This window comes from Excalfactoria chinensis, chromosome 5 (genome assembly GCF_039878825.1).
Source record: "Excalfactoria chinensis isolate bCotChi1 chromosome 5, bCotChi1.hap2, whole genome shotgun sequence".
Classification (NCBI taxonomy): domain Eukaryota; kingdom Metazoa; phylum Chordata; class Aves; order Galliformes; family Phasianidae; genus Excalfactoria; species Excalfactoria chinensis.
Window position 1 is genome coordinate 54,729,353 of NC_092829.1, and position 21,112 is coordinate 54,750,464.

A 21,112-nucleotide genomic window follows, 5' to 3' on the forward strand; every position below is an offset into this window, starting at 1 on the left:
CTATCACTACATGCCCATGTAAAAGGTCACTCTTCTCTCCTGCTTATAGACTCAAGAGTTACATTTCCAGAAGTTGAAGACCAGATTCCAGCAGAGAGATGGAGAAGAAAAGTGCAAGGCTAGAGTGCAGCCAGCCCTGAGACCAATGACCCTACTTTTGTAACGCTGAGAATCCCTTATGGTGCTCCCAAAATTGCTCCAAAGGGTGAAAAATTCCCCAGACCTTGAAATCTACACCCTGCTGTGAGGAGCCCCAGTGCTGAAATTGTAGGGGGGGGGGGGAGGGGAGAGGTGAGGGGGCATGCAAGGAGACCAGAGCCCCAGCTCTCAGCTCAGAGTGAGATGGATGGAAGCAGAAATCTTACATGGCCTGCAGTCCAGCCGTTTGGTATTCTTCTCTCCCAAAAGGATGTTGCAGGAAAAGTGCAGATCCACAGAGACAAGCATCACGAGCGAAGGAGGAAGCAGCAAATTCTTCTTGCAGTCACTGAAAAACCCAGCAAAGGGGAGCACGGCACAGTGCCTGCCTGCCTGCACACAGAGCTGGGCATCCTCCTCCGAGCAACTCCTCCCTCCCTCCTGGGCAGCCACCTCATTTATCCTGCCAGAGCCACCAAGCCAGGGGTCGTGACTCCCCGTTCCACACCCCCGGCACCCTCTGGAAGGAAGTGACATCATCTCTATTCTAAGGAGATTGTATGTGAATTGTGGGAAGGAGCTGGAGTGAAAGCGGGCGACACCGCCAGTGGCACGGAGATGGGAGGGAAGGCTCATCTCCTCCCGTGGCTCTGCGGGAAGCCCTCGGGCCCCAAAAGATGGCATAGGGCAGCAGTGCTGGGAAGGTGCCGGGGCCCGGCCTCAGCTCTGGCATGCATTGAATGGCCAGGGGGAGGGGAGCTGGCCGGGACACAAAGCGGGCACACAGAGGGGCCAGCCCGGGCTCAGAAAGGAGAGCCTGTTCCAGAGGAGCAGCCTCCGCTGGCCTTTTCAGCCGCTAATTCCTTGTGACATGCTCTGGGGTCCGACAGGATGTGGGGGAAGGGGAGAATTAGCTGTCTGTAGGGGAAGGCTTAGAGAAAAGAGCAAGGGAGAAAAATGCTACAGCGAGACAACATTCCAGCTAAACCTCAGAGATTTAGCCTAATCCAACATCCCATCATGTCTGACATTGCCTGAGAAGAAGGTACACAAGAACAAGCTGAACGCAGCCAAAGGGAAAGGGCTGTGTGTACATCTCGTACCACAGGAGCCCACCCACACCGACCCCCAGCCGCAGGGCTGGCTCCAGGCTCACACAGCCATGCCCAAGCCAGCTTCCTGACAGCCCTCTGGATGCAGCGTAGCATCCCCGCCGCCCCACAACGTCCTGCTGGTGCTGGGTCACTTGCTAGGCCTGCAAAGCAGAGGTTGTGAAGACAACCTCGTGTCAAAATGGGATCCTCCACAGCACTGGATGCCACTGGGCACGCCACCACTCAGGACTGTGGTAGAGAGCGCTTCTCCCAGTGCCATACAGAACCATGTTCTCACCCTTGTAAGCATGCCGGCACTTCTTCACCTTCTCCAGTTGTTTATTAGAGCTCTTGAAGCTCTCTGTATTTCTTGCTGATGCCAAATCATATTTTTCACTGTACAAGAATCATTCGTATCAAATCCAGGTGACCAAAAGTGACATTCAGAGCGATGAACCACACAGCTCCTGATCCTTCAGTGAGTGCTGCTTCACAAAATGCAGACCGTTCCCCTTGAAATCCAGCACCTCCAGCCCCAACCTGAAGCTCACAAGCACACCGCATTAGCAACACAGGCTTGGGTTCATCACCCCTGTGGCTTGCAGAAACCTCCTGTTCCCATTGAGTATGCCTTTCCATAAGCACTTACTGTACTTGATGGAAATCATCCATCCGAACTTGGAACAAATTTTACTGGTCCTTGGCCAGCTCTTTTTAAAGGCCTTAAGGGAGCTCTTCCGGTTCCTGAGCTTGGATTCTCACAGTCTGGGAATTGTTCTTTGCTTGCTGGGAGAAGTGGGCAATGTGGTTTCATCCTTACAAAGCGTTTCCAAGTTGGCCAAAAGGTGTTTGCTTGGCTGTCTGCACACATGTGAGCAGACCTCTCGTTCAGCACCTCCTGCAGGACTCACCATACAGCAGGAACAAGATCTGTTGCCATACGACTCCCCTGCACAACTTACCCCTAAGAACCATTAGCAAAGAACAGCAGGAATAAGCCATGAACAGCTGAAAGAAAAACATCTGCACCTTCAGCAAGTGCCTTCCCTGGATGGGAAGATTTCAAAGTGTCTTACAATAAGGCACACAAGAGGTAGAAGAGAGGCTCCTGTTGGAACAGGAAGACAAATTACGCGGCACACCAAAGGAGGATGAGCACTACCAAGCAGCAGCAGATTTCGATTCTCCTTTGTACTCTATTTTCCAAGGAGAGGGAAATAAAGTGAGAAGCAGGGCCAGGAGACTAAGCCACAAGGGCTGAGAAAGGAAAGGTTCAGAGATCCTCCTGGGGCTTGGCATACTTCAGATGCAGCTCCCTCACCACAGGGCCACCGCACCACAGTAACAATGTCACTGGTACAGAACTGGCATGATTAGGTTGAACCAGTGGTGCTGCATTGGCAGAGCTGCCCAGGGGGGTGGTGGAGTCACCATCCCTGGAGGTGTTCAAGGAACGTGGAGATGTGGCACTGAGGGATGTGGTCAATAGGCATGCTGGGGATGGGTTGGGCTTGATGATCTTAGAGATCTATTCCAACCTTAATGATCCTATGAACGGCAAGGCTTTTTTTTCCCCCCAAGACAGAAACGTTTAAGAAAAACAACAACTACTGCAAAACGGCAGCATCCATCTGCCTCCTGCCCATGGAGCCACTCACAACCCCACCCTACAGCCCCAGGATCACCAAGGTTCTTCCCTTTCACATCAGTAGGAGCACAGTTTATCTCCAAACTTCAGACCTATCAGAAAATTGAGTCTTCATAACTGGTCAAGAAATGGCAGAAGTCAACAGAGAGCCTTACCTAAAAATGAGCCACTCCACTGAAAGCCTCGGAGTGGAGAAGGAGCACTATCCAAGCCTGCTGACATTAATTTAGTTAAAAACAACACCCAATGGGTGTATCAATGGCGACATATCTGCAACCACCTACATTTTGTGCTAGCAAAGCCCACAATCTGAGCTTTCTGACAATTCCAAGCTTGAGCAAAAATAATGACCAAGTTGCTAGGGGGAAGAAAAGAAAGAGTATTAAAAAGTGAAACTAATTTTGTATTTCAAATAGAACTCGCTGTTCTACAGAGTAATAAAGCCTACTAATGTTTAATAGCAAGCAGCCAGTGACGAGAAACGCTTAGCTTCAATGGGGAAGGAAAAGCATGCTGGAAGTTATTGCTAGGAAGAGCCACCACAGGTCTGCTGAACAGCCAGGCACCCCAAATCTGACATCTGCAGGCAATGCAAGCACAACCATGGCCAAACCATGCTTGCATGTAAGTTACAATAGTTAATTTTTCCTGGAGCTAACCAGCATTGGAGATTGAAATTCTTTGTTGTTCGTTTTTGTTTGTTTGTTTTTGTTTTTTGCCATGGCTGCATTCAGAATTTGCTAATTCATGGTTGCAAAGGACACAACTATCAATTTGCACATTGGAAAAACAACCAGAGCTGGGTTAATTCAGCCAGGGCGAGGTGACGCAGTGAATGGCAAAGGAATTTATCAGGTGCAATCGAGTGATGCCTATCTGCCAGCCTTGTTTCTTTAAGCAAGCTATTTTTCACTAAAATCCTGACAAATTTCTATCTGTCAGCTTTCCTCCATTCATCTGGAATGCTTATCAGATCAGCCACCTTCTAAAACAGGAGGAAAAAATCAGGAGCAGCATGTTTCATGCTGAAAATAAATAAATTCAGTGACGTTTCTGTGCTGCAGCTCATTGTGCAGTAACTGTCTTTGGGAAAGAAGGACAACTCCAGACACACTGAAAAGGACGGCCTTTCTATGATACCACAGGCTCTCTGGTTTTCTATTTCATGCTAGCGGGCAAAGTTTTCCCAATAACTTGACTCACTGCTTCAGGAATTCCCTAGAGGATGAGTCACACTCCAGGGAAAGACACCAGTCATTCTACGGGAGCTGAGTGGACCACCGCTGCCAATACGAGAGAAAAGTGAAAGAAGTGGGAGATAGGAAGATCAGTACCAAGTGGAAAACTGTGTGGTCAGCATCGCTCCCTGCTCCCCTCCCCCCAAAACAGCAGGGCAGCACCAGGCTCCTGAGGTAGGGAATGGCTGCCGAGCATCCTAAAGGTGTGAGCGTTCTACCCTGTCCTTAGGTCACCCAGGGCGAGATGTGAACTTAGGAGCCCTCCTTTGATTGTTGGAAGTGACTCAAACAATTAAGCTCTCACTGCTCCTCCCTGTCATCACTAAAGTTTGCTTCTTACAGCTCTCAGCACACTGCCCTTCCCAAGGCTTTTTCCTCTACTCTCACTCACAGTCCCAGGAAAGCTGTTAGCCTCACCGTGCTTTCACGAGGGACTCCAACACCACAACATCCTAGAAGTCCTTCCCTTCTACCAGTCTCCCAAGTCACCCAATCCTTTTCATCCCAGAGCTTGGATGAAATTCCCAGGAAAGCAGTATTTTATAAAGGGAGAAATCTCCTGAGCTATGACAAGTTCCTTGAAAGATACCCCCTCTGTATTTCACTGCAAATGCATCTGTCTGATCACTCCTGCTCTGCCCCAAACTGTCCCAAGATTCATCCTTCCCAGGTTCCCACCTTCCAACAGCTTCTTCCTACACACAGCATGTCTTGTATCCTTACCAATTTGATCTCTTCTCTTTCTTGCCCACAATGCTGGATTTCCTGGAGCCTTCTTGGAGCATTAATCTACACTTGGGATATGTTGTGAGCAGACGCATCAGTTGTTCTTACAAACACATTCAATGAAAGTCTTGCATAGAAAGTCAGCTCTCTATTGCCATCATTCCCCCACCTCAATATAGCTCTGGCTCCACACAAATAATGTCAAAAGCTACCAAAATCCCGAGACCATTTTTTCCAACAGAACCCCCTGAAATGCAATCCACTCCTAACACCCAAAGGACCAGAGGCAGGCTCCCCTTGGTGCCAAGCCAGACCACACACCCGTATCACAAACAGATCCAGTTTCCTTTGAATGTTCACATTCAAACGGGAATGGGACATTAACAGACCAAAGATCAAGCAGCAAATAAATGAGCTCTCTTTGGCAAGACGTTATCTGTGCTGCAGAACATTGTTACCAACACAAGGCTCAGCACAGCACACAGCACTACCTTTAATGAACGCCCTGCAGAGCTGTAATAAATCATATTTCCTAAAATCCCATACCAAATTTGTGAATTTCAGTTTGTAAGTCATCTTCCCTTGGATAACAGCAGCCATATCACTTCATGAATATGCCAAAACACAGCTACTGACTGTCCATGTTCAAATACTGACCCTCTGCTGTTCTCAGTCCATCACTGGGCGTGCTCAAAAGGAAGCTTTTCAGATACTAAAGGAAACAGGCTTTCGAGGTAAGTGACAGAAGAACAGCTTTACACTGACTAACAGGCTGTCCTCATCCCCAGCCAGCCCCTATCAGTACGGATGAGAATCCCTAGAAGCTTTTTCTATTGCATCAAAGCTCAAAGGGAACCTTGAAAGCCTGCCTGCGTTTTCAGACACAGGCTTCTGGCGCTGTGACTTCAGAGAGGATCTGTGCTTCTGCTCCTCCCTCCGCACGGCCACCATCTCAGTGAGTGAGAACAATCCTTGAAATAAAACAAAGGATCGGGTTAAGTATTCCCAGAAGAAAAAAACATTTCCTTATTCCTGCCTGGAGAACACAGACTTCTAAAGAAAGCTGCCAGCCCTGACCTGGCTCATGTAAAGCGTGCTAATTACAGTGAAAATCTGAAGAAAGCAAGAGCAGGAGGGAGAGAGAGCTAGACTGCAGCTCACACAAATGACAGCTTGAGCAAACTTTTCCTGCTGCTATAAATAACGCCCTGCAGGGCTCAGCGTGCAGGATCCCAGCTCCCAGCACCTCACAGACCCCACAGCTTGGCCTCCAGCCCCAGAGGCAGCAGCAGCCCTGTTAGCATACATATGCACGCTGCCTGCTGAAAGCCTCTCTTGTCTGCAGATTTTATGCATTTCTCTCTTCTGGCAACCCACTCCCCCATTATGCTGTCATTCTCTTACTCCTTTTCCTTTTTCAGTCTCCACATTTACTGTGGTTTCCCTTAATTGCACTGCTTTGCAGCGCTCCATCTCTTTCCCCACTTTTTTGTTGCTAAGATGCCCTGGAGGACCCCAGCGGGGCTCCTCCTTCCAGCTGCCGACAGCTGTTCTCTAGCCCCAAAGGCTTTGTCCATCAGAATGCTGAAGGAAATCACTGTGGAGTGCTGCCCAGCTCACTGCACACTGCTCCAACCCTCTCCTAGTTTAGGAAACGAAGCCCCATTTTCAGGATCAGGTGAAATCAAAGGGAAGCAGTTTCCCTCCAGCCACTTCCAACAGCAGGCAATGCAGATAAAGATGTCAAAGCCACATGCATGCAAGAGGCAGAATAAAGCAATGACAGTGTGGGTCCCACACCTCTGTGCCTAAGCAGACCAACAGATTCCTCTATGTCCTAAAAACCTGGCTTCCCAGCGTTTCCCCATTGACGAAGATGAAACAAAGCTAGCATAGAATCCTCCCATGCTGAAGTAGCTAGATCTTGAATCTCAGCTTCGGATGTGCCTGAGAAGGCAGTAAGTCTATTTCCATTTTGCTTATGTAAGCAAGGGTGAACCAAGCCCAGGTTTCTCTGATCTGGTGGTGTTACATTTAATTCATAACCAAGTCATATTTAACAGATGCATGCACATATCTTTACATGTACTTTCCCTAACCCAGAGCTAAAAGCCCTTTTCAGACAGAGCCTCCAACAGATCTGCTCCTAAAGCCCAGCCCTGGTGACTGGGCCTTTCTGGCAGCCCCTCAGTGCTGACACCCTGGCTTCATGAGTGTCCCCTTCCCAGTGATCATTAAATGAGGAGCAGAGAAATCATTCCTGCTATTTAATGAGGTAACTCAGTTCCATGTGGACCCAAGGGAATTTAACAAAGTTCAATAAGGCCAAGTGTAAAATGTTGTATTTGGCTTGGGGCAATCCCAGATGTGCGTGCAGACTGGGAGAAGAACTTGAGAGCAGCCCTGCAGAGAATGACATGGGAGTCCTGGTGAACACTGAACGTGAGCCAGCAGTGCACATTTGCAGCCCAGAAGGCCAACTGCAGAAGCTGTGGGTGCTCCATTCCCAGAGATGCCCAAAGCCAGGCTGGATGGGGTCCTGACAACTAGCCCACTGCAGGGGTTGGGTCAGGATGGGTTTTAAGGTGCCTTTGGGCCACATAGACCCTGTCTTCAGGGAGGGTACCTCACATTTGCTCAGAATATGCCAAGTTAGTGCTCCTATGTTCTTCAGGTGTCTGTCTCCTTCATGTATCATCCATCTGCAGCTCTTGCATAAATCCACTGCCAGAGCACTCCTCAACTGACTCTCCCTGCACCTGGAAGAACGTCATGCCGTGAGCTATTTCATTGGAGGATTTGAGGAGAGGGGAGCTGCAGCAGGAATACTCTGACAAAACATTCCTTGGCTTCACGCAGTTGTACAGACACGAACTGCACAACAAAGACTACAATTGTGGCTAACAACTACTTGTATGTACTACAAAAGGAAATCAGAAATAATTCTTCCCCATGCGAATGCAGCACAAGAAGCATGGAGCAGCCATGCACAGGAGTGCACCAACACTGGTGCTGCAGACTTCGGACTACTGTAGGAGGTACATAAAAGCAGCAGGACGCTAGTCAGAACATAAATCAAAAGCAAGGTTACTAAAATATAGAGAAGCATAGAAATAAGATGAAAGGAATCAGAGATCACAAAAGAAGGACTGGGAAAGAAGCTAGGTTATCTTCTCCCTGCCAGAGAGAAGCAGATAGAATTTAGTTACAAGCTTCATCTAAATGTCATCAGTCTGGGGCCAGTGAACTGCAAAAGAGAAAGGAACGAGATTGGCCACCTTATCTGTGAGCAAATAACACAAAGAGATATGTCAGACTGCACAGCTCAGCCTCACAGCTCGCCTGGCACGCAGCTCCAGAGCCTTCTGAAAAAACACATCCCAAGGCCCGGCTCCGTTGTGCTGTTCTTGTCCAACAACGTGCTCATCCTAAAGCTGTCACTGGAGTCCAGGTCACAATTCAACAAGGAAAATGTCATCATCCCTGAAGAAAATCAGCAAGGTCATCCTCGAAACATCAGTAACTCAGCAGTTTTAGCAGAACAAAGGAAAGCAGCAACTTCACTTCTCCATCAACGATCAAGGACAGAAACTGATCCCCAGTCTTCCTGCAGAACTCATCAGCAGAGAGGGGGCTCATCCCCACAGGACGGGCAGGGCCGTGACTTCAGCAGCTCCCTGGGAAAGGATGCATTCTCAAATAGATTTCTGCAAGAGAGCCCTTTCTTGTAGTCTGGCAGATGATAATTCCAAATGCTACATGAGTCTTCACACTCTAATTTATAAACCCAAACAGGATTATAAGGAGAAAAAAAAAAGCTGTTTATTCAGATATATTCCAGGACAAGTGATTGGCTCTGAGCCAAGACAGAAAAAGACAGATTTAGACCATTAGACAAGAAAGTACTCTTTCCTCTCCTGCTGTAGGCAATATATCATTATCCCTGTAATTAAATTTAGTGCCTTTGTGGCAATGTCTTCTGCAGAATTTATCTAAGTGTGGACTTTCTTTCCCTCTCCTTTAACTACAGTACAATTAACCAGGAAGTGTTTGCTCGTTTCAAGCTGGTCAGTCTGGATTCAGAAGTGCATGCCTTGGTGGGAATGCTTTGATCACCTTGGAATAGAACACAGGCACAAGACCTGCGATTTGGCAACTTTCACCTTTATCGGAAGCAAATTTCCAAAGCTTGGAAAGAAATAAAGCTTTTTAGTTCACCTTTTCCAGTTACAGCACTTGATTCAGATTCTCATCCTTGATGAGAGCTTGAAGGTCTCAGAATGGTATTATATGGCAATTAACCCAAGTGATTAATACGCAGTCACACACCTAAGTATCAGACAAAAGCTTAGCCCAGGTCTGAAATCTCCTGCATCGCATAATCCCGTGTTACTTCGTTCTTCAATTTCTGGCACTTAAATTCTGAATGCAGGCAAACAATCAAGCCAAGTTCTTTTCTGGGCAACGTGGGAAAACATTTCCAGACTTTCTGCACAGTAATTACAGGAGTTCTGCCTGCATTTTTGCAGATACATTTTGCCCAAATTGAACTCTGCACGGACCTCAGAGACCACCAAGCCTGGCCCACAGCAATGGCAAACCATGGCAGCTTTGACTCAACCCGAGATCTGTGTGTATGACAGCACACGAGGACAACTGCAGAAGATCATCATCTTGTCAGATGGCTCCAATTCCTTTCCCAAAACAGGACTGTAATCACAAACTCTGAACGGGGGATCTCCTCAGCACTCACCAACAGACCACAGGATAACTGCAGCTGGATGCCAGGTATCTTCTCACAGCTCTTCATGTTCCTTCCTCCAGACAAATACCTGGCACTGGCTTCTGGCACTGGACTGCCAAACTGTGGTGACCTCAGGAGAACATGCTGGCTTCTCTTCAGTCTCTTCCCTTTGTTCAGCTGCAGGGAGCTACCAGGCAGCTCTGTTTTCCATGCTCCTTTCCTCCTTTGAAACTTGTAGCAGAACCGAGGTGCAAGATGTTTTAGTAATTTTAGTAAACTCATCATCAGAATCAGTTAGTGATTAGTTTACAGTTGGAAGAGAGAGAATTAACAACTTATTTGTACGTATCAGCATCACTATTCATATGAACACACAGTTATTTTGTACATCCTAGGATGCACGATGTTCAAAACATTCAGTTGAGAGAGTGACACCAGTAGGCAAAAATGATCACTCTGGAATGAAACTGCTGGTAGAACGACACCATAAATAATTCACTGACTGCTCAATGATCTCTCCTGGCACTGCTGAAACCCTAAGGATGTTGCAGCCAGCAGAGTGAAGTTAATCTGGAGAAGGAAAGAAGTGAATAAAGGACACCAGAATGACCTCAGCACACATCAGTTGGCAGCATGGGCAGCTACATGTGCCTTCTCCCCTTTCCATCCCCACCCCTAGTACTCCCATTCTGTCCTCTAACTGCCCAAGGTGGAAACAAACAAGAAAAAGGGCAGTGTATGCATTTCTGCATGGGAAAGAAGCAAGCAAAAGATTAGGTTTCTAAAATGTGTTAGGTTATGGAATAAACCTTCTGATCCCGTTGGTTGGATAGGTAGAAAACAGTAATGTTCTCCAGACAATAGTCAAAGAATCTAGATATAAAACATCCAAAGGAGGAGGGAAGGAAAGAAGTCAATGACTGAGTCAGCAGCAGTCAGTCACCTTAACACAGCACCCAGGCATCATGTTCTGCTCACGCTACCAGCAGGGCTGCAGTGACCCCTGTGCCATCTATCCCTTCCTGACACCAGACCAAGTGCCACAAGCAAGCAGCCACCTCCAATTTTCCTTTCCCACAGCTTCAGGGCACGTCAGCTTCAGGGCAATCCGATGAGATCTGGTGCTGATGGCTGCAGTTAAGAACAGTATTTTTAGGGTGGGTTTTTCCTCCCTCCACCAGGAAGCTGAAGTCACGCTCTTTAAATAGCTCCAAGTCTTCAGTAGGTGCCCTCAGCATAACGTTGCAAAGGAGGCAGAGCTATCCTTTAAATGAACCACTCAAAAGCTTTTTTGTACATGTAACTTAAATTGCATTTTATTGTGCAGGTAAAACATAAAGCATAAGGACTATAAGGAAATGATATCATTCTCATTGAGCACAGAGGAGTCAACACCCCTGCACCCCCCTGCAGCTCAGAGCCAGGTGTGAGCCATGCCGCTGCCTTTGCTCATGGGCCCAATTGTGTTGACTTTGCTACAGGTCAAAGAACCAGGATGTGCAGCTCAAAAATTACGCATGTGTGAAAGTAACATCAAAGTGCACTTTATAACTGCAAAATGATGGGTTTTACTCACATGAAAGGATCCATTTTAATATCCATACACCTTCTTTCCCTGAGCCTTCAGCTACCGTGACAAACTGCAAAAGCCACCAAATTCCCTCTCTAAAAGAGCCATCCGTGCTGAGCAGGAGGCAGGAAGGCACTGCCCCCAGGTAGGTACATGCCTTGCACTGAATTGAACTGGAAAACAGCATGAGAAAGGACAGGAGCGTGGAAAGTCCTGCATTTTTAACAACAGACAGCAGCTCAGTGCAGTGGACACCAAACAGCCATCTCTGCCCTGAACATCAGCTCTGCTATAAACGGGGATGCAGAAGTTGAATCAGAAGTATTTCATCTGGAACATTTGTTCAGACCCAGTTGCTAATCTTTCTTCCCAAGCACCACTCCTATGTGGAGTGCCTGAGTTCTCACCCAGCTGAAACACGCAGCCTTTCTGCTGCCCCCACCCCCCACACACACACTAAGGGCACCAAGCTGCTGACTTAGCAAACAGCAGCAGGGCAGACTCGTGCATCTCGTTGTCCACCTTGTAATTAACTCTGTGGCCACGAGAAGCAAGGCAGCCTTGAGGACACTGCACAAAATCCCATCTGTTCAGCAGAGAAAAGCTATGGTTAGGGGGAGGATGCAGTACATTTGTTTCCCACTCCAACCAAAGATGCAATCTTTTCCCCACCTTTCTTGACAAATCCCCTTAGATCTGAGAACTCAAGCCCTTGCATCTCCTATCTGTTCCCATAGGAACCTAACAGCCACAACTGCTTCCAACCTCATCTCTTCTCCCAGTAGCAGAAATATCAGATGAAGTATTGGTAGCCTTGCTTCTCTGCAGAAGGAATGTTATGCATATTTGAAGAAGAGATAAAGATAACACTTCTCATCTCTTCCACTTCTGCTCCCTCCAGAAAGGGAGGGTCACTGAGTCAAAGAGCTTCCTCTTATCCTCCCTTATTATTTGGCACCGGCCATTTTTACCTCTCCAAAAACCTAAGAATTTAAACAAAAACTCCATTATCAAGCACCCACTTCAGGAAAACTCCTGTAGATAGGTAGTCAGGTGAGTGCAAGGCAGCTAAGCAACCATCTCTACCTTCACCTAAAGCACAAGGAAGCTGACGGGCACGTTGTAGGAATCCAGGATCTCCTGGTTCTCTGGGTTGTGATGAGCAAGAGTCCCAGCATGCTGCCCTCCGGCACTGCCCAGTGGGAGCCTGGCACTTCCAGCAGCAGCAGACCAATCTGGAGCTCCTCCTGTCAAAGCAAAAGCTGTGAGCGTGGACACGCTGGCATGACCAAGTAGTTCACACCAGGAAAAGGAACAGGGGCTTTGCTCACACTCCCCACCTGAAAGGTTTAATATTTGAGGAAGGAAATCAAGCATGTTAGCCAAACGAAGCCTGCTGAAAGAACTGAAAGTTCAACATGTTCATTCTTTTGGAGCGTTTAGCCCTCGTGGTTTAGACCAGAGGCTGAAGAGCTGTATTTTCTCATGCTCGCCAAAGGGAGTGTTCTGGCATAACACCAGGTAACTTCCAGTCGAACGGTTTGCAAAGCAAATCTATGTTAACATGGCAGTTTTCATGTCATAAATCAGATAATCTGAAGTGAAAAGGTTCCTGATTGTTTTAGCCACACCCTTTTCTGCATTTGCACTCAAAAGGATTTCATTTCATGACAGCGATATAAAGAGCAGCTACATGAAATGCAACCAATCTGCAGGCAAAAGCAGCAAGTAGCATTTCTCCCCATTCTGCTTAACTCTGTTACGTTCCAAAAAGCACGCCTTCCCACCTAGCGCTGAGATCACACAGGGGAGGTCTCATTCCTTGCACGCACAGTTAGGTGGGAAGCAAGACAAGAGCCTTCTGTCTTTTGCCATCTTCTGTTCAATTAAAAACCCGTCCATTACACTGATGTCAAGTCGTCTTCTGTCTATAACAAATTGAGAGTTAACTAGAGAAGCAACTGGAAAAGCAAAAGTTTTCAGAGGATAAATACAATGGCATCTCAGGACATAAAGGCTGTTGGCTTGTCCATTGCACATCATTAGTGTCCTAGAGGATAATGAGCTCAGAGAACAAGATACGCAGTGCTGCAGACTTCCACATTCCCTTAAGCAACTCCATCCTCTCCCCTGCTCACCCGGGCAACCTGCTTCAGTCTGGGCAGCTACCAGAAGCACCCATGCACCCAGGAGACGCCACACGACTTACTTTATATGAACACGCACACTCTCATTTCAGAGGATACGCTGACTTTCCTTCTACCCTCTTGACACAAGGAATATTTCTGAGAGACCAGTCATTAACAGCAGCTTCAGAATAGCTCTGCTATTTCACCTCCCTGGTTCTGCAGCACAGATACAGAGCAATAGCAACTTCTTATCGTGCTTTCATTAAGCGTCACGCCAGAAGTTCAAGTCCCACAAAGCCTCATTTCCTCTTCTTGCCCTCGATGCTGAACACTTTGTTCATTAATCTCCATCTCTGCATATGCCTGCAGTCTGAAAACTTGCATTTAACACCCCATGCTCCTCCATCTGCAGACCCACAGGCACACAAGGGTACAGGAGAACAAAGAGCTGGACAAGCTCTGGGTCAGATGAATGGCACACAGCAGCACACTCCATTTCTCTGCTCTTTACTGCTCCCAGGAGAAGGAAAAACACTACCGCTGAGGTGATCCCATCCCCTCGAGTCCTGGTCAAAGTAGTTATCACAAAATACACACGGCGTGTCCCAAAGAATAAAGATATTACCAACCTCAGAGCTCCTAACGGGAGGCTTTCACGACATTCCAAGCAGCAAAGGTTGATGAATCAGGAGAATCAGGGACATGAATGTTTCTCACAGCGTGAAGAGCGTGGTTTGTGTTGTTGAAGGATAAAAAACTTCAGTGCAAGTCCAGACACTCGGGGCCTGCTCATAGACAACAGCAGGTCTAGCAAAGCTGCACGCAGGGTTACAGAACTGCATTAGAGTGCCTACACATCCCTCCTCTCTCCAAATACCTGCTGCCCACCTCACTGAGGATCTTCAGGCTTCCCACCCACCCTTCCGTCAACGAGCTCACACACCTCCCTTCACTGCCACTAATTAAACACAGTTGACACTCCCTGCGCTTGCGCAGAGCTCAGACGCCACACACTCCCAATTCACCAACTCTGTAAATATGAGCAGCAGGCTTCTGCCAGGCACTTGAGATGCACTCACAGCACTTTCTCAGCCACCCTAAGCTAAGAGCTTTCTCTGAGCCTCTTCTAAGCCAGAGACAATTTGGAGGCATCCAGGGCAGCTCTGCATTTGGGAATGTCCCAGTTTCCTACTGAGTTAAAACTGCCGGTAGCCCCTGAGGTATTCAGAAGGGTTTGCTCTTAGAGAGCTGGAAAGAACAAGTCTTCCTTTTTCTCCTGTCCCCAAAAACCAAGAGGGAATAGAAGACTTGTTTCCAAAAGCACAGGACCGAACCAGGGAGAAGTAGGAAATTCGGGAGGGGGAAGAGATTCTGGTGGAAGAATGACAGGGCTTCCTGCAGGGTGGAGTTCCAGCAGCACGGTCCTGCAAGGGCACTCTGTCCTGCACTCCACTCATGTCCCCGAGATTCGAGGAAAGCTGGACTCTTTCCCATTTTAGAACACACACATCTCAGGAAAGGCAGCTCTCCCTCCCTGTGCTCTTCATTGTTCGTGTGCCAAGTGGTTTTAGCCTCATATTAACCTCGGATGGAAGACTTGAAAGAGCAAGTAGCCTCTTTCTCTACTGGAAAATAAGTGAAAACGGCAAAGGTGAACGGAAGAGCAATCCTGTAGCAGTCATATAGAGAATCTCTCATTAAAGAAATCTGTCACTACTTTCCATAGGTTCTGCTCAGGGAAGAGCATCCACCACAGCTAACAGAAGTCACAAAATGCTGTTTCTCTGCTTTCTTTTGAGGAATAAGCCGACCCACCACTCAATAGAGCAAACTGCAACTTTCATTCCCGCTGACCAGGGACCACAGGCATGCCATCCCTCTAAGTACAGACACTGAGGTCCGTAGCTGAATGCTCTCATTTAGTGAAGTGGTTGCCACTAGCAGACGCTTGGATGCCATGGAGATGGTGACAACCAACTGAATCAGCACAGTAACAGGAGGGGCACTGTGGTATAAAAGGTTCGATCTGGCAGAGAGGTGATGCACTTGCACAGGACCTTTTAAAAGGAAGGATAGATCACCTCAGCAGGGAAGGGTCTGCAACACAGCGTACAGACTGCTGGGAAAGAAGAACTTCACCACTTCACTGAGTCATAAAATGGCTTAGGTTGGAAGGGACCTTAAAAGCACCCCCAGCCCCAACTCCTGCCCACGGGCTGGCTGCCTCCCACCAGCTCAGGCTGCACCAGGCACCATCCAGCCTGGCCTTGGGCACCTCCAGGGATGGGACACACACACTTCTTTGGGCAGCTGTGCCAGAAGGGCTGAGGCAGACATTCTTCAGGACAAGCTGGTGCAATTCTAAAAGAGGCCTTGGTTTGAGTCCTGCAGCAGAGCTGTCCACTTATTGCTCCAGAGTCAGTCAGCAATGGTGAGCTGCACCGAGTTCAATGACTGCTCTGAATTTCAAAGAGTGACATCTGAGCTGAGTTTCAGCAAGAGAAGAATACCCATTTTGGATGTCACTAAAGATGTGCCAAGCATAAAGGGAAGTTAAAAGATAGAAAAATAGAATCACAGAACGGCCTGGGTTGAAAAGGACCACAATGCTCATCCAGTTTCAACATCCAAGGTCGCCAACCATCAGACCAGGCTGCCCAGAGCCACATCCAGCCTGTGTTGAATCTGGATGAAGAACACTTGATACAATCCAGTAATACAGTATGCAAGGTAACAGAAGATAGGAATTGCTTTATTTAGGGCAGTCGTAGGCTGACTGAGATACTGCAAACTCACAAAGAAAGCATGTGACTTGCCCTTGTGTTAAGGGAAGCGAAATAGTTAATTTCCCACGAGAGAAAATAGCAGAGCTTTGCAAGATCATTTAGCAGATCACATGGGGAAAAAAACAAGCCTCCAGAGGCTCAGACTTCTGAGCTGGAATCTATATTCCAAAAACACATTGAGGCTTTATCTACAGCTGTAAACACCAGCAAGCATATTACAGAAACTGTGCCAAATAACTTTTATTTTTCTTCATGAAAGATGCAGAGCTGCGTGAATTCCAGCTTTATACACAGGAAATCTGAGACAAAACCTTCCAGGGAGAAATGCACTTCGAGCTTTTACCCATAGCAACCTGCCCCTTTTTATGGTACTTACTGCAAGGACGCACCATACAAGACACTGAATTTTGCCACTTCTTCCTATTATCCAGGATAGGATTCAGTCTGCTTGCATCTGAGCTCAGGATACCCCGGGACTGTAATACGCACTATCCCTCTAGGCCAGGAAATCAAACAGAAGTTAACCCAAGAAAGACACAGAAAAGGCTTAGAGCACCTATGCATGATACTACTGAGTAGTTAATTACTCCTATTCCTACATCCTGCATCTATAAACGCTAGATAAAATCATCTCACCATATCTCTACAAGAGGAAGAGAATCTCACAGCAACAAACTCTGCATCAGCAAGTCTCTCGCTCCGCAAGTGTGGTTCTAAGCTCTTCAGTAACACAACAGCCTTGCAGTTTAGGTGCTCCAAGCAAACCTTCCCATTTCACACATCAGCAAACCGCACCAAGTCAGGCATCCCAACAGTAAACACAGCAAACAGACTCCAGCAGGGGGCCATCAGTGCATAGGGTTTAAGAGGTAAGGGACCTGCACTCCTCTCACTGGATGGGGCAGAAGGAAAGATAACAAGGACAAAGGAAAAGAACAGAAATGAAGAAATTAATGGTTGAAAATAGGGGTCGCGTTTTTTTCCTCCTCAATGCTGAGTAGTAATTTCATTCAAAATCACCAACAAGGTACAGCAGTGTTCTGTTCTGCATTTAAACCCAAATCTGGTGTGTGTTTTATGCCAGGACATTCTACTTTACTGTATGTCGCTCCCTCAAAGCTTGCAATAGCGCTGCAAAGAAACAGTTAATTGCCTTCTCCAGCAGACCAGTTAACAGTATGTTAGTTTCATAACGCATTTGGATCCAGATGCCAGGCACCATATGACAAACTCAGGCACTCAAACAAGCCAGCAGGACGAGAAGAGTGCTTAGCATCTTGTACTACAGAATTATATGTAGAGCAATTGCACTCGGAGGAGACGGGATGCAGGCTGTACTACCAAAAAGCAGAGTGAGACCCAGTACAGGAGATTTAGGTGTTCAGGTTTCTAGTGGACAAACTTTTTCCATTTTTCCCTTAACTCCCATTTCATCACATTGAAAAGTTCACATCCAGATAGATTCTGCTGCAGGCAAATTTTTAAGGCTTTTCCCTCAGATTTCCTTTTTAGCTTGAAACTGAAGGGATGCAGTTCTAACCAGAAGTGTCATGGCCATTTCCACCATCATGGAAAACATGCTCTCCACGTTTGTTTTGGCAGACATGGACTTGAATGACATTATCATGTACGCACAGTGCAGAATAGAGAAGATACCTGCAACAAAGCTCCAAGTTAAAAGCTTGATTTACTCGAGAAGAATCTGTTCCAGCATGAATAAACATCCCAGAGCTACCTACATAACTCACAAGTCCCGCTGTCAGAGTCCAGAGAACATACAGAGGGTGGTGACGCACTGGAACAGGTTGCCCAAGGAGGCTGTGGATGCCCCATCCCTGCAGGCATTCAAGGCCAGGCTGGATGTGGCTCTGGGCAGTCTGGGCTGCTGGTTGGTGACCCTGCACACAGCAGGGGGGCTGAAACAAGACAAGCATTGTGGTCCTTTGCAACCCAGGCCTTTCTAGGATTCTATGATAAAGGGCACTTCCATAAACCCCGAAGTCTTCCTTCTAAGAATCAACCAGCCCCACAGCTCTCTAAAAGCAGATGAAAATAACATCACTGCTCCAGGCATCTCAGTGACTGCCTTATTGAATACAACTTCCTCAGAAACTGCTGCTGGATCCAGCTCAGGTGGTATTTATCCATCTGCTGGATTGTTGTCAGAAACTGATCATCAGCTGTAAGCAAGGAAAACGGGTTGCCACCTGCGTGGCAAGTTGAAAAGTGGAGGCTTCTCAGACGAGAAGCAGGGAGCAGGCAGAGTCTCCAGCACAGAAGCTACCAGAGCAGTTTCTGTGAGTTTCTGGAGTAGCTGTAAAAACTTCTGCTGTGTTAGGAAAAGAGTCCCAAGCATCCTTCCCCCTGCAGCAGGGAGAACAGAATCCCCCCTGATTTAATATAAGAGAGATCACGACACTGCAGGCAAGGTCGTAAGTGACTCAAAGCCCCCCATCACCCGCCCAAAGCCAAGCAGCCTACCAAGCATATTGGGGTTTATGCTCTCAAATGTTAGCAGTCCTGTACTCCTTGCAGGCCTCCAGCTTGCCTGAAAGGCATCTGCAAAGGCAAAAGGACATATATTTGCACTGTTTTTGTAGAGTTTTCTAAGTTACGAAGGCTTGAAGGAGCACGTGAATCCTGTTTGCAAATTCATACAATCCTACCGTAACATAGAAACCAAAGTGACCTACTTTTGAGGCTCCATCTCAAGATTAATTCACTTCTAGGATGAGGCTGCACCTGAAATACCCCTGTGCCCATTTTTGTCTTTGGTACTGTAGAAAGTCATTAAAACATCTGCCTCTTCAACACTCTTGCATCCCAATGGATGTGAGCTCCATTCCCACTGAAGGAATATTTCTGACCTTCTCGCCTTTCCTCCCCAAGCAGCACGTTTCTTAATCTTAACCACTCCAATCACAGTGTTGCACAATTGTTCCTTCCTAGGGTTTGAAAAGAGGAATACGCAGACACAGCAGAGGAAAGTTTGCCCTTCTCATTGCCCATTTCCAGCAACGACTACGCCATCAGAAGCCACAGACATCCCACTTTGAGAACTCTGATATGATTCTGCAGACAGTGATCAAAAGGATCCAGCCCAGTGCCCTAAAATGGAACTCAGATCAAACCTCATTTTACAGGACAGTGCTACCGAGGTTGGTGCAGCAGTACGTAGGTCACAACACCAAGCCCAGAACTTTGCAGCACACTGCCAAGGGAATAAAGTTTTACAAGCACAGCAAAGATGGAGAACCCCAAATAATGATCGAAAGAGGAAATATCCATCCCGCTCCTTTCTTAAGGTTGGCTACAGAAGTTCCATACTACACCCCTTGCCTACAGTGGTGTTTCTTTCTGGATCTTGCCTGCTAGCCATCACAGGGCTGCTCATCTGCACATTCACCAGGCTGAGCAGTAATCTGATCAGCAGCTTTAGGAACCCAATGCAATTTTTACGACACAGAAAGCTAACACCTAGGGCCACGAACAGCTTCACCTAGATAACGTTTCCTATTCTAAAGCCCTTCCAGCAGTGACCGATTCCTCCCCAATCACACACAAACCTTCTGAACAGTGTGGACAATTCCCCATGCACCATGTATTCCACTGGAGCAGATGTCAGAATAGCCAGAGATTAAAGAATTTGCCTTTGCAGAAGCCGCTTTCTACAGTTTCATTGTCTCCCATCCGGGGCTATTTTTAAAGCACTCTGCCTGACCACAGGATCTCCGAAGCTTCTCCTCACCCAAGCAGAAAGCAGCAGGATGCAGCCACGCACCGCCAAATAACACAGCATTTTATCCTCTAATCTCACCTTGGCAGAGGTTACGCTTTCGCACAGAACCGTTTTCATCCAACAAAGCCATCAAGGAGAGACTGCCGGCTTCCAACACGCAACACTTACACCAGTGTATATTCTACCTCCCCACTCGGATCTGGCTCCAAGCACCACACCACATGCAGCAGGACCTACAGAGCCAGCAGCCACTAGCTCCACGCTCCCCACGTCCCAGACACGCAGGCAGGCGGCCGGCAATCCCTACAACGCTCACAGCACGGGTTTTGGAAGCCCGGCAACGCCCCGGCTATAACATCTCGGTGACGCATCCCTTCAGAAGCGGGCACATCTCTGACCTTAACTGCAGACGGGGCTGCTCGCCCGCTGTGGCAGACGCATGGCACGGGAGCGCTCGCGGTGCTGGGGAACTTCTCCAGACGCCGGTCCCTGCGGAGATGCGATGAAGGCTGAGAGACAGAACCCGCGTGTCACACCCACAGCACTCAGCCCACCTCCCTCCAGGCGGACAGCGACAGCACGGCCAGCGCGGTGCCCCCGAAGCTGCCTGCGGGAAAGGACCAGCTCCTCCCATAGGGCCACATCGCAGCAGGATCCCCGCTGCGGCCTCCGGCGCTGGAAGCCAAAGGGCAGCAGCGACAGCCAGCGGGACGCGGCGAGCAAAGAGCCGGGAGCAGCCGCAGCCCCGACCTCAGCCCCAACGTCAACCCCGGTCACCTCAGGGCTAAGGGCTGGAGGCCTCCCAGGCCGGCACCTGCCGCAGGGCCTCCTCCCTTCCCCTCTGGGCCCTGCCCTCCCGCCGTGAGGCAGGCCCCGCCGCTGTCTGCCTGCCCGCCCGCCCCTCCCGGGGCCGCCCCCGCCGGCCCGTTACTCTCCGCCGCCGTCCCTCACCTCCGCGCCGCCTCCAGCGCCGCAGGCCCAGGGCCGCCGCCGTCGCCTCCATGCCGGGGGCCTCGCGGCCCCCCGATTCTCTAACACCGCCTCCGCCCGTGCATGGACCACCCCCGCCCGTGCCGGGCCGCCCACTGCGTCAGCTTCGTAAGGGCCGCTACGCAGCCAGCGGTCGTCATGGAGACGGCCGAGGGGAGCGGGGAGGCAGGGGAGGCAGGGGAGGCGGCGGCGCCCCCTGGCGGGGATGGGGCCTTCCTGCAGCGCTGGGGGAGCGGCCCCGCCTGGGCCGGGGGCGGTGCTGAGGGCCGAGCGGGGCGGGGGGACCGCGCTCGTTTGGAGGCCCTTTATC

General features: G+C 48.6%; 1 protein-coding gene across 3 annotated transcripts in view; it reads right to left on the bottom strand.

The window, feature by feature from the left end:
* Positions 1-20,895, bottom strand: part of DAGLA (diacylglycerol lipase alpha) — a 59,482-nt gene extending 38,587 nt beyond the window's left edge. The window contains exons 1-2 of one of the 3 annotated variants that reach the window (XM_072338001.1): positions 20,764-20,895; positions 20,211-20,301 (exon numbers count right to left, since the gene is read on the bottom strand). The gene's annotated coding sequence lies outside the window, so the exon portion shown is untranslated. Of the gene's footprint in view, positions 1-365; positions 633-20,210; positions 20,322-20,763 lie in introns of those variants that run through there. The other 2 variants (XM_072338002.1, XM_072338003.1) reach the window with 2 other exon arrangements.
* Positions 20,896-21,112: the final 217 nt, after the last annotated feature.